Genomic DNA, 14,295 nt, shown 5'->3' with positions numbered 1-14,295 from the left:
ATCGTTTTTTAGTTCATCATGACAGTGTTTATTGAAGGTAAGCACCTCTGAAGGAACACATTATTCTTTTTCTGTAAAATGTTTATAATTGTTCAAAAGGATTCAGTGTAAAAAAACACTTTCCAAAAGTCACACAAGAGCAATGAAAAGTAAATCTGTACCTCCATCTGCATTTCTGTGCATCATCTCCAAGCAGTTTTCTTTTTTATTGCCTATTTTCCCTTCATTTTTGCCCCATTTGGTGAAAGCAAAGGGCTCCCCATTGGCGAATTTCCAATTACCCTCCTGAATAAGGAAAAAAATAGATAGAAAACACTTTATTGCACAAGGTCAAATCCTCTTAAGTCTGTGTTTTTATCTTTATTTGCAGTGCCTCCACTTTGCAGTGACTTTCATTCAATCTCTCTTTATATCAATAATCTGACATGATTCACTCACGTTCATTTGATAGGCTCCAAACCAACATCGTTCTGGTCCACCTGTTACGTTTCTCACAAAATCTCTGAAACCATCGACTTCATTGTCACGAATTGGAGCCAGATTACCACCCATATCTATGCATGTATCCTAAAGTGAGCAAACAAAGTGAGAGGCAGAATTAGAAGCAGAAATAAAATCACCAAATAAAGGGTTAGAGAAAATATTAACATCAGAAAGATTCTTGAAACAAAGACATGCAGTAAATACAGTGTTATGAGTACCTCAGCATCACTCCAGTCCTTCGGGCCTTTAAAAAACTTGTAACAGCGAGAGTAATTTCGACTCCAACCTTCAGGGCATCTTACGCAGCAGTCTTCAACGACAGAAATGTAATGTTGGAAAGACAATGAACATTGCTGATCCTTTAAATACAAACAGATAAATAATACAGGAAGTGCAAATCAGCTGACTGAGAAAGGATGGAGAGTTATCAAACCCTCTGGTCTCTGACTGTGAGAGTGTGCTCTATGAGCCCTGTGTGTGTTTTTAGAGGATATCACCTCAAACTCCTCCCTCCACTTTATTTTCTCTCTTAAACTACATCACAGCTGATAGAGCTGCTGGAAGCTGCAGCTGGACTCAACCTGAACACGGCTTCATCTCCAGCTGCTGCTCAGACAACCTATACAGCACTATTTCAAGGACAGACTGGAACCAGAACTGAGACCAGCTCAGGCCTTCAGAGCACTTTGACAGCTGGAGACCATCTGATGCTTGGCTGCAGACACTAAATATGACTCCATTATGACACAGAGAGGCCAGTACCTACCTGATTTACAGTCCGCCTGTGAACACAAGAAAAACACTTTAATCAGTTTGATTGTTAGAGGGGAAAAAAAAAGAAGAAAGAAAATTAAAGGAACCGTGGCAAAGCCCACTGAAGGAGTTTTGATCCATCGGTCTTCAATAAACATGTTCACTTTCCCAAAATATATGGTTTAAAATCTGATTGAAGAGTTTCTGGAAATTTCCCTAACATGACCAATATTATCTGTGATCAGATGTTTGTAGTTGGAGCACACAGCACAGCCCACAGAGCTCCAGAAGAATCCAACAAGACTTACATCTATTCCCATCCACAGTCCACTGCTCAAGCCAAGGAGCAAAATGAGTTGAAAAGTGAGTGCCATCTGCAGGAAACAGAAAGAGCTAAATGTTTGCATAGCATGAGAGTAGAGTGATCCATTTGAACAGCCAGAAAGAGAAATGTCATCTGAACTAATAGAGCTGAGAGAAAGACAGGACTGAGAGAAGCTTCACCACATGACTTCTCAAACGTCCCTTTGGGGAAATCATCTCTGAAGCTGGAACTTAACAATATCTGATTCCCTGTTGTTGGTGAATGTCTTCTAGTTTACATCTATTATTGTAAATGAATAAGCACAGTGTGGCACAGATCAAGAAAATATAATATGAAGTAAATTGTGGAGTAGAAGTTAAAACCAAACCCTTACCTTGTTCTGATGATCAGATCAGACTGGATTTGCTGAGATGTGGTGAAGTCATGGTCATAAAACGCTCTTTTTATACTTTCAACAGATGTTTGGGCTCAAAAATTTGCATACTACGAGGCCCTCAGAGGACAATATTGATACTGCAATCAGCTTTGACGAACGTATTTCAACAGCTTTTAGTAAAGGCTGCTCTAAAAAAATATTTGCTGGAAAATTTGTTCAATGATGTTTTGAGGAACGAGAAAAACTAAGAGCAAATATGTCCTGAAACATGTTCGTACACTCATATACATAAGACTAAACACATTCTTCAAACAACTTCTGTTCTCCATCTGATATCAAGGCTGAAAATTTAAACACGACCCCAGTTACAAAAAGTTAGGACCTTGTGTAAAATGAAATACAGATTAATGATTTGCAAATCCCATAAATCCACATTTAATTGTCAATAGAACATAGACAACATAGATTTTTACAGTGAGATGATTACTTTTTCACACAAAATATTTGCCTATTTTGAATTTGATCCCAGCAACACCTCTCAAAAATGTTGCGATAATGGCATCAAAAGGCTTAAAGAAGTAACTTTTAGCACTTTTAATAAGAAACAGTTGTAGGAGCATTTTGCAAGTAATAATGAATGACTCTGTTAATGTGGTGATTTTGTATTGTTCCAGCCCTGTATATAGCGATGTAAGATACTCATTTGTGTTTTGGAAGCACTGGTATGACTGCCTCTTAAAAGTTTAGAGGTTTTAATTGTTTTAATTGTTTGTGTATTTGTGTTTTTTTAGTTTCTGTAGTGTGGACCATGAGTCTGGAATAAAGTTTATCTCTCTGTCTCTCTTCATAAGCTTAACTGGAAACAGGTCAGAGAGGTGACTGGATATGAACATCTTAAAGAGGCTGAGTCCTTCAGGAGTAAAGATATACAGAGGTTCGACAGTCTGTGAAACACTTGCAGGAAAAACGTTCCTCAGCTGAAAATTGGGAAGACTTTGGATTTCTATGTTGGAAGCCCGTGAACTTTGGGCCCTCAACCAGCTCTGCACACAAACCAGACATGGCTCTGTAGTGGAGATCACTGCCTACATAGACACTGCCTCTTATAGTCTGTGAACACAGTTCGTTGTGCCATCCACAAATGGGAGTTAAAGCTGTACCATGAAAAGAGGAAACCATTTGTGAACAGGATCTGAAAATTCTGTGGTCTTCTCTGGATCTGAACTTGTCTGAAATGGACTGAGCCCAATTGGAAACTGTTCTATGGTCAGACCAATCAAATTTAAAACTCTTTATTTAAACCATGGACACTGTGTCCTCTGCTCTAAGGAGGAGGGGGATCTTTCGTTCTGTCATCAGCTCACAGTTCAAAGCCAACATCTCTGAAACTGTGGGGGTCACATTAGTGCCTATGGCATGGACAGCTATCACACCTGGAAAGGCTCCATCAACACTGAAAGGTGAACACGAGCTTTAGACCAACTCATGCTCCCATCCAGACCACAGCTTCCTCAGAAAAGTCCTTACATATTCAGCCACACAATACTAAACCACATACTGTACCCATTCCAACAGCATGGCTCTGTAGTAGAGGAGTCCAGGTGCTGAACTGGTCGTGCCTGCAGTACAGACCTTTGACCAGTTAAATAAATATAATGTATCGTCAAATTAAAAATCCAGCAAAGAAGACCCAGGACTGTTGAGCAGCTAGAACAACAACATTCCCCTTAAAACTCCAGAGACTGGTCTCCTCAGTCCCCATACATTTACAGACTGTTGTTAAAGAAGAGGGAATTCTACAAAGAGGTCAACATGGCCCTGTCACAATTTTTTTTAAGTAGTTTCTGCCATAAGATTCAGAAAATCTATAATTTGGATCTTTTGCACAAGTTGAGGTGCATGGAGAGTGTTTTTGTGAATTAAAGCTGCAAGCAGCGTTTGATGGGTCCTAGCACTATTGCCCGTCCCTCATGCCAGTCTGTCTTGGCCGTTTTACCTCCAATGTCAAGATCCCTTTAGAATTTGTGTGTAAGGGAAAAAGAGCATTTTCCTTCCTTCAGTGAGTCAGACGACCAGCTGCACTGAACTCCTTATGAGTGTGTGACATCATCAGCAACTGCTGCAGAGGGAGTGACATTCACAAAAGTTTTGCAAACAAGTCATCATGGATGACACAATTTTACACAAATCTACGAAAAAAATATGATATTTTTGCAGTAAATTTTTTCAGGAATCCATCCATGTCATTTTTAAAGCTGTACAACGTTTACTTTTTTGTCTAGAAACCCAAATGCTACAACTTCCATGGAGCTGCTTCTATTGATTCTAATGGAGGGAGCTGAGAGGGCTTCTTTGGGGTTCACCGACTTTGAGGGCTCGTTGTTTGAAAACCTTTTGTACAGCAGGGTCTAGTCTGTCATCTCAGTGATTTTCAAGCCGATACCATTTGTGGTTTCGGAGGAGATAATTTTTGAAGAAAGGGTAAAAATGTGTCAAAATTTTACTTTGAAAGGCAAACTGCTGACTTCCTGTTTGAGATAAGTCAGGGGTGTCATTGTATGAATTTTGAGTCTCAATGAGACAAAAAATTGGTAGGTTAGTTTGATATCTATATGACATTCTTACTAGCTGCAAGGGCCGTTGCTGTGTGCCTAGGTGGCACTAGAGAGAAAATTATGGGATGTTGGGGGTCAAGTCTAGTATGATATCTAATTTTTTGCTGATCCTGAGGTGTTTGCCAATTTTGGTGAGTTTCGTGCATGTTTAGGGGGTCAAATTAGAGCTCATAGAGTGGAGAGAAGAAAAGAAAAAGAAGAAGAACAACAAAAAGAGGTAAGAAAAGGACCAAATACTAGCTGTGCTAGAAGAGGGGCCCTTTCCCTTCAAGGGAGGACCCTAATTAGGCCCAGAACTCTCACTTACTTACACAACCAGCATGGGAATCTGCACACCAATGCTCACTTGTATTTGCTGACTTTCATCATCCTTTAATATGATGCAGAACAATCCATCAGTAGACAGGTTCATTTGTGGCTCTAATTTGTATCATTATTGTTTTGACAGACAGGAGAGAGCTTCAGTAAATAGTGTTTTTTAGTCTCACTCTGAAACGTGTAGTCTCTGCCAAAAGACTGTGACCTGTCACCCTTGATGGTCCATTTCTCTTAGCTGTTTCTTTTCTCAGGTGAAGTACTGGCTCTTAAGGAAACTCATTTAGATGGAATTTCTTAGAGTGATAAAATTTTCTTGAGTTTAAGTGTTTCCTAACACAAATAACCTTTTGAGACGTCAGACAGAACAGCAGCACAGGAACACTGAAGAGTTACAGGAAAAGATCACATGAATACGTAGGTACACTGTTTGAATCTCACCTCCAACTGGAAATAAATAAGGGTCTTTTTAATGACAGGATTGGTGCATTTTCTTAGCTACCATCAGGCTTTGGTTGCCATAAAGTTGGTGAAACTAACCACAGTTTTAAAGCAGTCAGTCCTTGTGAAATCAGACCACTATATAAGTCCCCTCAGAAGAGTTCAGTTGAGGCAGGATCAAGATGACGGGGTTAATCCAAACTGGTCTGATAATGCCACAATGGACTCTGGATGTTTTTTAGAGGCTCAGACATGGTAGAACAAAATACAAGGGCCCATAGTGTTTCAACAAAGTTGGAAGCACTCAGTGGAACAAGCCCTATCTGTCTCATAGAAGACCCTGAGAAAACCCCCAGACCATTATTAGTGTATTTATGAAGGAGAGATCAGCAAAGTTAAACATAGATTTGAGAATTGTTGTATAGTGTTCTGCAGACAATGCATGTGAGGTATTTGCTCAAATAACTGAGCTAAAACATAAAATTGGCATTTTGCACAGCAGCACCAAACACTCTCGTGACAACCTGAGAGCTTATATGGTGCATGTCTATTGGACTGACACATACTGACACATGGCTCCTCACTGTTCCCTTCTTGATGTGAGTTCAGCTCAGAAGCAGCAATTGGGATTCCTGCTCAACCATCTATTTCATACAGCTTAGCTTACAAATGTATTCTGTTTGCGCTACCATATTTGCACCCACCGGCCACTTTATTATGTACACGTTGCTGGTACCAGGTTGGACCCCCTTGTGCCTTGAAAACTGCCTTAATCCTTCATGGCATAGATTCAACAAGGTGCTGGAAGAGTGTGGTCCGTATTTACATGATAGCATCACACAGTTGCTGCAGATTTGTCGGCTGAACATCCATGATGAGAATCTCCCGTTCCACCACATCCCAAAGGTGCTCTATTGGATTGAGATCTGGGGACTGTGGAGGACATTGGAGTACAGTGAACTCATTGTCATGTTGAAGAAACCAGTCTGAGATGATTCCAGCTTTATGACATGGAGCGTTATCTTGCTGGAAGTAGCCATCAGAAGATGGGTACACTGTGATCATAAAGGGATGGACATGGTCAGCAACAATACTCAGGTAGGCTGTGGACTTTGAACCATGCTCAGTTGGTACTAAGGGCCCAAAGTGAGCCAAGAAAATATCCCCCACACCATTACACCACCAGCAGCAGCCTGAACCGTTGATACAAGGCCGGATGGATCCATGCTTTCATGTTGTTGACACCAAATTCTGACCCTACCATCTGAATGTGGAGCAGAAATCCAGACTCATCAGACCAGGTAACGTTTTTCCAATCTTCTATTGTCCAGTTTTGGTGTTGCTGTGTGAATTGTAGCCTCAGTTTCCTGTTCTTAGCTGACAGGAGGGTCACCCGGTGTGGTCTTCTGCTGCTGTAGCCCATCTGCCTCAAGGTTGGACGTGTTGTGTTCAGAGATGCTCTTCTGCAGACCTCAGTTGTAACCAGTGGTTATTTGAGTTACTATTGCCTTTCTATCAGCTCCAACCAGTCTGGCCATTTTCCTCTGACCTCACAAGGCATTTTTGCCCACAGAACTGCTGCTCACTGCAGCAGATCGTCTTGAACATGTCTACCTGCCTAAATGCATTGAGTTCCTGCCATGTGATTGGCTGATTAGAAATTTGCTTTACGGGCAGTTGGACAGCTGTACCCAATAAAGTGGCTGGTAAGTGGATATCATCTCACTGTGGCAAAGGGCTTTATGTCCCCTTTTGAGCTTAGCAGCTGTGCTGCTGGGGCGTGAGCCCCTGGTAGGGTCTCCCAAGACAAAATGGTCCCAGGAAATGATCCAGAACGAGTTCAGTTCAATGAACTGTTGTTTAAAAGCTCCCAAATCAGCCTGAGGTGAAGAGCAGAGCCACCCTCACTGGATTAGAGAAACTGAGGCTAACACCTGGAGCAAGGTTGGAGGGGGACACATGTTGGTGATTGTCTTGAGTCTTAATCGTGGGACCTGGACGGTTTCTTCATTGTATCATGTATCCGATGATACAGCCATCGTCAGATGCGTATCACAGGGGGATGAGTGGGAATACAGGACTGCCATCTCTGACTTTGTCGACTGGTGTGACGTGAACTACCTTCAGCTTATAGCAGTAAGACGAAGGAGATCGTTGTGGATTTCCGCAAGAGGAGGACACCCCAGACTGCACCTGTGAGTATCCAGGGTCTGGACATTGAGATGGAGTCCTTTAGATTCCTGGGTGTTCACCTCAACAATAAACTGGACTGGACACACCATACAGACGTCCTGTACAAGAAGGGTCAAAGTTGTCTCCACCTGCTGAGGAGACTGAGGTCCTTTGGAGTGTGCAGGACTCTGCTCAGGACTTTTTATGACTCTGTGGTGGCTTCAGCACTTTTCTATGCAGTGGTCTGGTGGGGAGCAAGGAGTACATAAAAAGGGCTCTAATTTCGTAGACCAGGTGCAAGCGCAGGCGCACCTGCCCTGTACGCCTGCCCTGCACTTTGCAAGTTTCCTGCAGTGCCAAGAGAGGTGCAGTCAAAGCGCAGAGGAGTGCAGAGCTGCGCGTCCACGCCTCCCTCCACGCTACCAGCACTGCGGAAACAGTGCTGGTAGCGGAGACGGTCACAGCCGCTGTCCCTGCAGCAGGAGAATGGACAGCGGGGCACATCGGAGGACACGAAGCGCGTCACTGTGTGGGCCTGCTCCCGGGACAGATTTAATCTGTTCCTTTGTCATTAATAGGAGTACAAAATGAAGAGACAGTTACACAGCTGGCTTATCCATTCAGAATACTTTTGATCCACCTGCACTCCTGGTTTGTCATCCCCAAATAGCAGAACCTTTGGTGATATACTGTATACTCTCCAGGTGTCTCCGCCTCATCCTCCTTACAGTAATGTACTCCATCTTTTTAGATCACGTTAAAAATAAAGACTATAACAAAGAAATATGGGAAATCCTGAGTGACATAGATTTATTTTGTCTCTTTTTTTCTTTGTCTTTTCTCTCCCTCTTCTCTTTGAATTAAATGAAATGAGAGAACCAGATATATACTCAGTATCAGATGTTAAGGCTGTTTATTGTTTAATTGTAAGATGTGCATCAAACTTCCAGCTGCCGTCAGGTTAACTTTCCACTATGACAAACGGCTTTAATCTGACATCAGATGTGACGGGACAGTTAATATAGATATAAATGTATATGCTGGTTCAGACGGTTACATTAAATAGTGATTACTGTGATTGTTTATTGCATTAAAATGTGCCTGACACTCTGGAAACCTGCCTCTGAGGCTTTGATGACATGTGCGCACATGTGCACCTGTCATCAAATAACAGCTGCGGAGGGTGCGCTTCACTTTGCGCCGAGAATAGACAAGGTCGGAGCTGGCGAGCTTTCAGCGAACTTTCTGCACTGTTTTTGGCACGAAATTGTCACTGTGCCAACATGAATATGCCGACACCTCCCCCTGGTGCGCCGTCACTCCCATCTCTGCGCAGACGGTCTACCAAATTGTCAAATTGGCAGCGCACGGTAGTGCACCGCACGAAATTAGCACTGCGCAGGGTGCGCCAGTCTTGTGCCCTCTGCGCTGCACCACGAAATTTGAGCCCATAGACTTAACAGACTGGTCAGGGGGGACGGTTCTGTCCTGGACTGCTCCTTAGACTCCCTGGAGGAGGTGGGTGAGAGGAGGATGCTGGCTAAGCTGGCATCCATCATGGACAATCCCGCTCACCCACTACAGGAGACTGTGAGGGAATTGAGCAGCCCCTTCAGCAGCAGACTCAGATACCCACCCTGTTAGACTGAGTACTACCGCAGGTCATTCCTCCCTTCTGCAATAAGACTTTTTAACACACAAACCTGAACTCACACATGACATCAAGCATTTAATAAATACATGCCTTTTTGCATCACATTCCAGAACTCACTGTAAATTCTCATTGTCAAGTGTTTTTCATTTTCATCCTCCAGAACCAATCTTGTTTTTATACCTCACTCCTATATAAATATGTAAATAGTAATATTTTTTTCTACTTTTCTATACTTCTTACATTCTTTATATTTCTTCATTTTTTTAAATTTATATTCTATTATCATTATTCTATTTTTTATTTTTATTGCATTACAGCACTTATTTTTTTGTGAGTTGCTGTGGCAAAAAAAAATTCCCCCAAGGGGCTCAATAAAGAATATTCTATTCTGTTCTATTATATTCTATTTAAGAGCTTCATGAATCTGCTGCTTTATCAGCTCACAGACTAATCTAAAGGTCTGAAAAGTGCAACAGGTGGCAGGCCGCAGACACCTTGACGTTATTCTTAATAATTGACTGTCAGTTTCTGGGAATTCACATTTCTGGCAGCAGAACCAGCAGGAACCAGTACCCACCTGAGCTTCAGTCTTACAAGACCAAACTCTCCAGGAAGGGAGATGGGTTACGCAAGGTTCACACAGGACGTGCCGTGCGCGGAACGGAAGCGCCGCGCACAGCAGTTTCGGATCGGCACTGGGGTTAACCGATGTAATTGTTCACACAGCACGCGCGTGGAAGCACCACGCGCAGATCGGCTCACACTCTGGATCGCCTCAGCTCCGCTTCTCTCTATTTTTTCTGCGAGCCGCACGCCGCAAGCGCCAGTTGTAAAGTTTGGACGGAGCAGACGGAAACGTCCGATCACTGCCGAGCTGAGTCGATGTCTGATCACACACACACAGAGCGCAGCAGAAAACGCTTCATGAGTGAACAGCCAAGCGCCATGCGCGCGACGCTGTGTGCGTGGCGCCTCTGTTCCGCGCGGCGCTTCCTGTGTGAACTTAGCGTTAGATGTCTCAGGTAGGAAAACAAGGAAGGCTTGAGTAATTTTGTGAACTGTTTCCTCAAACTGAAGAAGTTGTTGGTGGAAAGACTCTCTGAACTCTTGAAGCTAACGAACACATCTTTGGAGGAGAAATAAAGTTTAAATACTCCAAAGGGTTCCTTCTCTTGAACCCCTACAGACAGAGTTAACAAGCTGCTCTGGCAAAGTGTCTATTGATTGACTGTTGGTGAGATTCACCTCGGGATGTTTGACAATGTTGAGAGTTTTTGTGGCTGTGACACAGCTGTCCTCCATGGGGAGGAAAGCATGCCAAACCACGCACAGGGTTTGGCATGGGGGTTGGCTGAACAGAAGGCCAGGTGGTACTCAAAGAACTTGCCTCTGACTTGCTGATTGCTGATTGTTGGGGGCTCATAAGGCAGTGGAAAAGGTCATCCAAGGTATCAAAAGGTACCGGGGTTGGTTCAGGAGGTAGAGCTACACTGAAAAGTTATAGTTATGCTCACTCTACTAACATTTCATTTCAAAACTGCATCAGGAAAAAAAATTGCAGGGGACTTTGCTCTGTGAAGTTCTTAGAAACTTTTTTGGATATGGTTTTGTATTGACATCACCACGGCATGAGACCAAGTTAGTGCCTGTTCTGATTGTGTTGTCTCTCTATTTCTCTTTCTATATTATTATTCCATTTGCATATTAAGCACAAACTCAAATACCTCATCAGTTGTCACCTCATAATTGTAGGGATATAAAAACGCCTGCAGCGACTTTATTTGGTAATGATCAAATCAACACTCTGAAATAGTTCTAGAGTTTGTCATGTCATTTATTTACACTCTTACATAGTTCAAGGTCTTTGGACACACAACACACTGAGGAATAAGAAATGGTCACAAAGGAACCACTGCTGTTGTTCAGGTAAAGGGATGAGGATGTGTCTTGTCGTGCCAAATATTTCAGATTTGTCTCAGTTAAATTTAGGGATAGAGTCAGGAAGCTTTGCACTCAGCTCCTCAAAATGCCTGCTGGAGGAGTAAACAGGAGCAGTGTTGGGCAAGCTTCTTGGTAAATGTAGTGAGCTGAGCGACCAGGCACTGTGTGTTCAGTCTAGACTTTCCTACACTACACCTATGCAAACTATTACAGAAGCGGTCCAAGAGCTTAAGGCAGCATTTCAGTCCTTACAAATAAAGCTACGAAATCTAAAGCTAGATTTAAATTCTCAAAAAACAAGGTTCATGGTCTTCTCCAGAGGTAAATTGCAACAGGCGAATCATTTTAATGTTACTACTTCTGAAGAGAAATGTATTGAAAATGCGACCTCCTACATGTACTTGGGTATTTGGATAGAAAACAAACTCTCATTTAATGTACATATCACAAACCTAAAATGAACATTGGCTTTTATTTTAGAAATAAATCCTGTTTTACTTTTAATGCCAAGAAAAAACTTGTGGAGGCTACATTTTTGTCTGTGATTGATTATGGTGATATCCTCTATATGCATGCGTCTGCTTCCACACTGCGTACCCTTGATTCAGTGTTTCATGTACCTCTTTGCTTCATAACTAATGCAAAATCTCTAACCCATCACTGTATTCTTTATGATTTGGTTGGGGGGGACTTCACTAGCAGTTTGCAGACAACAACACTGGCTGATTTTTATTTATAAAGCAATACTGGGAAAGCTTTCACCTTACCTCTGTTCCTTTCTGTATAGCAGCTCTACTGGGAACCAGCTACAATCCTGTACCTTGCTGCTGTTCTCTGTACCCAGAGTTTTTACAGCCCTGGGGAAAACTGCTTTTTCTTTTAATGCACTTTGGTCTTGGAATAATCGTCAAAAAGAGCTAAAATTGGATGCAATGATATCTCTTAGTTAATTTAAGAGCATCATTAAGAATGTGGTGACAGGGGCATGTGGTTGTTTTTCTTGAAAGCCAAATGCGTATTTGATTATTTGTTTTGAACCGGTTGATTGTGTTGTGTCATTTTATATGTAACGTGACTCTGTACGGCTGCCATTTTTGGCCAGGTCTCTCTTGTAAAAGAGATTTTTTAATTTCAGTGGGACTTCCTGGTTAAACAAAAGTTAAATAAAAATAAAAATACACTAAAGCTACGACCCACAGAAATGTAGCAAGCTCAGCTAAATCAAGATGGCCAAAGTAGCTCAATTCATTCAAGTTACTTTTTCTATCCACACTAAAAAGACTTAACCCCCCTATAAATTTCAGAGACTTATGAAAATGTCAGTAAAACAAAGACAAGAAAATGTTAACTTGTTTGTTATTTAACAATAACTTTTGCTCTCAGTGTTATAAACATATATTTGTGCGAGTAGTATAGCTTGTAAGTATGAGCTTATCTTGACAAACAGCACCTACAGGTGGGCATTTAAAAGGTGACATTTGATAAAATTGACCTATAGCAGGCCATTACAGTCTTGTACGGAAGTCTTTTCACTGAAAACTATATGAAATTTTGTGAACTATTTTACTGAACTATTAGTGTTTACTCAAATCAGGGTTTAATTCTTACATCTAACATCCATGTTAACTAGTTCAACTCTCTTCCAAATTGCTGTATCATCTACTACTAAACTCTAATTTGAAGCTAATGTAGGATTAGGACATCTTGTTTGTTTAAGCTAACACTAAGTTTCCTTTTTTTTTTTTTTTTTTTGGCACAAGTCATTAGCTAGTTAGTATTTAAAGTAATACTGATTATAGAATTCAGATTTTTTTTTGTTGTTGTTGTTGTTGTTGTTTTTTCTTCCCCTTGTCCGCATTATCTTTTCTGCTGAGCACTGTGTCAGATGACAGCGATGAAAAGACCAATGCATTTTTTTTCTAGCAGTCAGAAAGATGTGGATATGATTAACTGCTATAGTGAGCATCACCAGCCCTCCCTGCAGGCTACTCCATCATTCTAAACTTTATTTAACCCTTGATGTGAGCTGAAGGGGAGAGCCGTGCCACACCACAGTGTGAAAGAAGGGGAAATAATGACAGGCAGGATGAGAAAGGGCAAACGGAAGGGAGGACAAACGTCTACTGTTGTTGATTTGAGATAGCAGTTCAAGTGCTGGGCTAATTCAAGTCAATACATAAAGTAAAGGCTGTACGAAACCAGAGACACCAGAAATGTGGGGTCTTGATAGTGTGGGGAGTGTGGGCCTACGTGGATAGGAGATGGAGTGGGATGCATCACAGGATGTGAGAAGATGTGTAAGAGTAGCCGACTCAGAATGTTCTGACGGGGTCTATCGTGTCTTTTAGTTAGTCTCGACAGGAGCTTGAGTATCTGCAAACGGGTGAGGTGGTCACCAAAGACCCAAGTAAGTAAAACACAGCAATAGGTGCCCCCCTGGGCCACCAGGGCACCCGGAACCCCCACACACACACATACACACAATCCGCAAACTACCAGGCCCAGGGACAGTGGATGTTGTGTTACATAGGATACAGATTGTTGTTTTACTGTTATCTTGTTTTTTCCCCACCTCTTCCCTTCTATATGTGTCAATTTAAGTGTTTAGTCCCCCACCGTACACCCACCGTACACACACACTCACACTCACACACACTGTAACTCTCAAGCTTAGTTTAATTCATATTTAGGGAATTGTTCGCTGATAAAAAAGGGCTTTTTGTGTTGATGTGTAATGGTTAGCTTCAGCTGGTTGTGCATATTTGAGAATCAGCTGGAGATGGGTTCTCGGATTGTGATATGTGTCTTGTAGATTGACAGAAACGTTGCCTTGGGTTGAGCTCCTCGGTGAAGGCCCCTCAAAACCTTTCTCCTCCGCCATCTCTCAGTGAAGCGAATAAGTGTGTGTGTGTGTGTGCGATTAACTGTAAAAAAAAATGGATGTCATCTTGTTTGGCTCAAAGTGAGGTCTCCATAGAAACTGCTCCCCCTGGTGGCTCGCTGCAGTATAGGTAAAAAAAATCAGGCTCTCCAGTCATTCCAGATGGGCTGTGGTCGAACTTTAAAAAATCAATACACCTCATAGAAATTTTTCTCACGTCCAATTGTTGTGGTGATTTGAAGATATTATTTGGCTGTCCTATATTCAAGTCCTGATTGTTTCTGTAAAGTTTTCTTGCATTAGGTATTAGAGGTTAAAACAAGGCTTTGTTTCATCTTT

The 14,295-nt window shown here is 42.0% G+C and overlaps 1 long non-coding RNA gene across 1 annotated transcript; it reads right to left on the bottom strand.

The window, feature by feature from the left end:
* Positions 1–210: 210 nt before the first annotated feature.
* Positions 211–831, bottom strand: LOC141790078 (uncharacterized). Its single transcript, XR_012598257.1, has 3 exons — positions 702–831; positions 439–567; positions 211–285 (listed from the first exon to the last, which is right to left on the bottom strand). It is a non-coding gene; the product is annotated as an uncharacterized LOC141790078 (long non-coding RNA).
* Between the last annotated feature and the right edge of the window lie 13,464 nt (positions 832–14,295).

The sequence above is a fragment of the Halichoeres trimaculatus genome, unplaced genomic scaffold (genome assembly GCF_033239565.1).
Source record: "Halichoeres trimaculatus isolate MK-OKI-2021-1 unplaced genomic scaffold, fHalTri1.1 fHalTri1_scaffold_5, whole genome shotgun sequence".
NCBI classification, from domain to species: domain Eukaryota; kingdom Metazoa; phylum Chordata; class Actinopteri; order Labriformes; family Labridae; genus Halichoeres; species Halichoeres trimaculatus.
Note: the sequence above shows the minus strand (reverse complement) of the source record. Positions and strands in the feature narration are given on the sequence as shown.